Source organism: Dinoponera quadriceps, unplaced genomic scaffold, assembly GCF_001313825.1.
Source record: "Dinoponera quadriceps isolate SergipeBrazil2010 unplaced genomic scaffold, ASM131382v1 scaffold141, whole genome shotgun sequence".
In the NCBI taxonomy this organism is placed as follows: domain Eukaryota; kingdom Metazoa; phylum Arthropoda; class Insecta; order Hymenoptera; family Formicidae; genus Dinoponera; species Dinoponera quadriceps.
The window spans coordinates 523,215-529,417 of NW_014554256.1; positions in this window are offsets into that span (position 1 = coordinate 523,215).

Consider the following 6,203-nt stretch of genomic DNA (forward strand, 5'->3'; position numbering starts at 1 on the left):
AGGTTAATTTAACTCGATGCAATTTATCGGAAAGTCAATCGATACACCGCACATAAGCTGGCGCGCGTCGTCGTCGTCGTTCGCTCGTGCGCTCGCAAGCCGGATTCAACTTTCATTATTAAAAGTAAGTTTGACCGAAATTCGGCGCCGGTGCTCGTGGCCTTTAATATTTCACACCCCCTGTGAGAGAAAATAAACGGACACCGTTTTAACGAATCCGCTCCTCCGGAGGCTCGGCCCCGCGTTTGCATTCACGTATTACGTACGATACGATATGTTACACCGTTACACCCTTATCGATTTTCTCTCAGCCGGAATAACCGGCGGTTGCCATTTAATCGTCGGCTTCTTAAAAATAGCATCGGATTATATTAATTAGCGGCCGGGCCGGTGTCTATAAACCGCAATAACCCACATTCGCGCGCGCGCACAGGAAGCAGGAATCCCAGCGTTACCGATTCTTCCGCTCTGATTCCGCGTCTCGTGACACACACGGCCGCCGCCTCCTCTTTCTCCACACGCGTCCCGATTATTTTGTTCTCTTAATGATCTTCCTCCCCCCTCCCCCGACCGGAATGATTTAATCGTATTATCCACGCGATCCCATTGCCCTCCTCCTCCTCCCCTCGACGCCCCGGTGAGATAGCGCAACGCTTCTCGTTAAAACGAAAGATCGTATTAGCACGCCACGCGTTTACCCATACAAAAGGCGGAATTTATTTATTCCGCCTTTTTAAACACACAAAACCAAACGACCCGCTTTTTCCGCAATTCGTCATCGCCAAGAGTGTAACGAGCGTTCGCGCTATCCACCCGTAGAGCGTATGAAAAAATCCTTTTAGATCATCGAGCTTAACAAAAAATGCAAAAGGTCGCTCCCCGTAAGTGTGCGCGCGTGCGCGTGTGTAACGACCTTTTCTGTAACGAGCAAACCGAGCCTGAAACCGATTAAAACGATCCGCACGCTTATTATACTCATGCCAATTTCAGTTGACGATTAAAACGGCTCGTATTTTCACTGAAAATTACACGAGCCGCGGCCGATTCGACGTGTTTCCCGCCGGAAGATTCTCTTGGACCCCGACAAAAATATAAAAAGGTTGTCATAATTCAATGATACGCGCGTTTACTGTTTTATTTTCAGCAAAGGGCATGAATGTACGTAAACTCGATTTGCTTTGATATTTGGGAGGGGGGTGCGTGCGAATTTGAAAAAAAAAACGAAACACCGGGAAAGCGTTATATTAGCGCGATAAAAACGCATCATGTATGACTGCCAATACCAATACCAACGCCGGGGCATCAATATTAACAGCGAACCGACACATTCGTGAGTGTGTGTGCGCGCGCGCGGCAAAAGTTCCATGGGTTTTTAGAACACGCGCACTCGATCCATTTTCCCAACCCGGAATTGCATTTAACACGAGTGCCGCGCGCGCTAAACCATCGATGTATCGTGGTCGGTGCAGCGTCATAAAACAAACGTGATTGTTTTCGTCCGGGTGCTCTTTAAACAAAATAAAAGAAGATCAAAATAGAAAATAGAGTACGATCGAAGAAGAGAAATAAAGAACCAAATTATCCCTCGGGATTCGACAACGGAAGTGAAATAAAAAAAAAGTGCCGAAACCTCTTTCTCGGCGAAATCGGCCTTTGCCTCTCGTGGAGAGAGAGAGAGAGAGAGAGAGCTTTCGTTCCTCAGCCGACGTTTGTTGTGCCCGCGTGTGTGTTGTTCTTCCGAAAAAAAAATAATTCGAGACGTCTCACATTTTATCGCGAGGAACTCTCGACTTTTTCGTTGAGTCTCGGCAATTACTGGACACTCCCGTTCACCTCGCACATTAACACAGGGATACCGCGCCGGTACCGGTTGCGTTTTGATACAAGATGCGCGGCGAGTATATATATATATATATATATATATATATATATATAGTTATGCGCTCCGTCTGTGCCACCGGTATTGTATGGCATGACTAATTATACTTCAGCTCGCGGCGGATCTCGTTGCCTGGCTCCACGAGAGGCGGAAAGCACCCTATTAAAGCTCGAGCTTCGGCCACCCACCCTCTCGCGAGAGAGGGAGAGAGAGAGGAAGACCGCGAGACGTCGATACGAATGCGCCAGGCGTAAGAAAGGGTGGTGCACGGTGAGCGAACGTCTACCGCTCCGTGCACCCTAATCCCTCGATCTCCCTACTTTGTTTCGCAGCCGCTTCTCTGTACCCCCCACCCCGTTACCCAGTCCGCACCCCTCGTTACCGCGGGGGTCGGTGCTGCCTACTTTTGGCACCCTTCTCGACGAGCGCGCGCATCTGCTCAAGGTAGTTGTAGCATAAAATGAGTTTTTTTTGTTGAAACTTGCACCATGTATCGATTTAAGTGTGACCTAATTATTGGCTCAGTTATAAAATGATTGACCATTCAGGAGCAGAAGAAACAAGTCCGTTGGTGTGACTGAATTTTCCGTTCGCCTGGAGACCGGACGAAAATTCGGCCGTGAAAACGGAAAGATTTTTACAGAAGGAATTTCTGCTCAGTCAATTGTCTCGACCGAGTTTTAACGCAGAGATATCACTTTTTGTCGCTGAATTTTCATTTCTTGTCAGTTTCCATCCGGTTTCTGGCCCGTTGCAAGGAATTGAGTTCTTTTTCCGCGTGTGAAAATGACGCTTTTTACACATGTTCCTTGCATAGCATTAATAAGAAAACTGAGAAATAATAATATTGCTGTATTTGCACGCGGAAAAAACGATCAGTTTCATTAGCTAAATTAGTTGTAATATGGACACCTAAAATTTTAGCAGCACAAGCAATGTTAATTGCTGCGGCGGCGAACTCTTTTGCTAGCAATTAAAATTATTCACGCTGCTAAAGCTACAGGTGTCCATATGTTACAAATAATTTAACTGCTGAAGCCATTCCTCTCTTCCGTATAATATTGCGTATATATGTCTACCTCAGCTTCGCTTCGAATAAACATTTATTATTATAGGTAGTGAAATAAATGTATGGGAACGTAATTTTGCTTGATAAATACTAAATTTGTGAGTAATCTCCTCTTGATGCGCCACTGAAAATACGGGAGCTCTGCGATAAAATTGCCTGGAGGATGCCTGGAATAGCGTTTTTCGATCTCTCACTCTCTCTCTCTCTCTCTCTCTTCGAGTGACGGAGCTCGTTCGAATAATGAAGGAAACTTGGTGAGAGACGTGATTCCGTGAGAGAAGAGCGATGAGAGAGACGCGCGTAGCGAAGGAAAACGACAGGACGGGAACGCTGGGACGTAATGCGAAATCAGAACGCCATCGGTATATATATACGCTTTGAATCTTTTAAGTATTTATTTAAACAAATCCCAACATTCCAAACATTGATAGATGTATATACGTATGGGGGGGTGTTTTTGTGCCTGCGTTCGCCCCCCGCGGACGCGATGCAGATCGCTCGGCGACTCTCAGTTTCGCCTTTGTCAATCCACGTTACGTCCACGGTGCTTCCTCTTCGTTAATCTCGTATATATATATACAGGCTGTCGCAGAATCACCCCGCCGCTTCTTTCGCCCGCGGACTGTTCGTCTCGCTGAACTCGGTCTTCTCGCGATGAGAATTCGTGCGAATATTTTCGAGCAGTTTTCACTCGGCTTTCGGCCGTCAATCGGAATTCTGTTTATCGGAACAAAGTTTACCCGACGAGAAGGAAATATTTTTTTTTCACAACTACCGACGATTTTTCATGTTAATTGGCTATACTCGTCCCACGAGTAAATTTCCGTTTTCAGTACGCCGCTCAGGAAAAAAGACTCCGGTGTATTGTGATATTTCGTTATTGAGAAAAAATCGTTATTGAGAAAAAAACATCGATTCAGCGGAGAATCTGCGAGACGGAAGAAGCGGCGGCGGTCAAAGAGGCTCTGACGAGACTCGATCGCCTTGGCCGCGCAAATGACGATGGAACTTAACTTCTCTCTTCGAGTTACGATGCAAATGAAGCTAAATTTAACGATCGTATCCAAATTCGACGAACAACAACTGTTTGGTTACCATGATCTCGCTTCTCGGATCCTCGATCGAACAATTCGCCCCGACTCACTGAGCGCGTTCGATTTTGTTACTTTTTGGCGGTGCGTGTGTACAGCTACCACCAGATCAAACGGCATCCTCCGCCTCCGTAGGCGACAACGCACGCGAGTGCGATCGAATTAATTATGGCGAGTTTCCCGTGGCTAGATTAATTAATAGTTAACTTACGGTGGCCCCTCCGCGCGGTTCCCTTCCTCATTTCCTCGAAAAGTCTCACGAAGGTCGAAGGGGGGGGTGCTTTCATGGCCGACGGAGCGTAATGCGGCGTCACTTTCGCGGCGAACTACTTCGACAATCGGTATACAAATATCTCACGACAACGGTATTCGAATAGGTTCGAGCGGACACGTCGATTGCTGAAGTCACGTGTCAATGGCCGATCGACGCGTCGTCCAAGCACCCCGCCGGTGAAAAGGACAAATCAGAATGGACCCGGATACTTGTCGCCTTTCAAAGCGTCATGCCGCCGGTATCGCGTCAAATTTGCAGGCATACAGGTGACTCTCGAAGAGGCTCTCCGAATTCCATTCGCGTACAAAGTTTCGCCGTTATCCAGGACTGTTGAATCCAACATCGTCAGCCATATATCGCCAAAGTTGGAGGTGCACGTTGAAATAAAAAACCTTACGTAATTACGAGGTACATTTCGAGGTACGTACTTCGAATTTGGAGGTACCAGCATTTCCAAATTTAGTGGTACTTCGCAGTAGGTGCTTCGAAATGTCCCTCGTAATTACGTAGGGTTTTTTTTATTTCACTGTGTACCTCCAACTTTGGCGATACATATGGTTAATAGCGTATATGTACTGGAAAGCGCACGCGCGTATCCTCACCACGGTAGCAGCCTATCAGACAAAGACAGTTGAATTGGTATCGTGTCTCTTTTCAGCGTCAACTAATGGCTGAAAACATTTATCCCGACATAGATATATCTAAATCTGTGGTGTAGAGTAAAAGCCGATGTAAGTTGTTGGGTTCCGTTTTTGAAGCTTTCATACTGAAACTGATCACTTTATCATTCTTCGAAGAAATATGATTTCCGTGTGTGGATGACGGTTGAGAGGTAAATGTCAGAACGTGTGTGGTACGTCGAGCCACGTGATTGCTATATGTGTAGTTAAGACGAAGATAGCACGATACCCGATCAACTATATCTCTCGCGCAGTTCTGAGTCGCTCGAAGACAAAGGCGCGCTCCTTCCGGTATGTACATAGTTCGATGCACAGGACCATTGAACTCTATACATATTGGAAAGCGCAGGAGCGTGTACCTCTATCGCGGTAATAGCCGATAGCAGACTGGTTGAATTGATACCGTGTTGTCATCTTTTTAGCGTCAACTATCGCGGCGAAAAACATTTGACCTGACACGTTGTGGATATGTTTAAATCTGCGGTACGTTAAGATCCGATGCAAGTTGGGTTCGTCTTGAACGCTTTCGTGCTGAAAGCATCCTTCTGCCGTTCGTTAAAGAAATAAGATTTCCGTGCGTGAGTAATAGTCAAAAAGTCAATAACAGAATCAATAGTATGTCGAACCACGTGACTACTATAACGTAATTAGACAGAGATAGCACTACAGCCAATCAACTATCTCTCTCGCACAGATCTCCGGTCGCTCGAGGACAAAGGCGTGCTCCTTCCAGTACGTGCATGGTTCAATGCCCAGGACCGACTTGAGGAACACAATATGTTCGGTGATAACGGAACGGATCGGTCTCTCTTCGCTAACGCGTCGAGACTCGTTCGGAATAAAAAGGGCGTCTAACGAGCGAGTAAAAACACAAGTGAGAATTTAAACGTCTAAAATGGTCCGGGGACCCGATATACACCGGGCTGATCTAAATCCAGAGAATGCAGATGGACAATTTCAGCGGCGAGCACGGGAGGTTTAACCGGCGCAAGAGCTGCGCGGGTCGGCTGGCGCTACAAATAATTCACGGCGCCTCCGAGACTAATCGCCAATTAGTTAAAAGTAGGAACTCTTATCAAAACCCCTCTCTTCCCTGTGCTTCTGTGGCGCGGTCGTCAAAAAGTTGTGTAGCAAATTTATCGCTTCCTGAAACAGCGCGCGCGTAACTCTATCCCCCCCCCCCTCCCCCCTAGTTGGGTGACTATTAAAG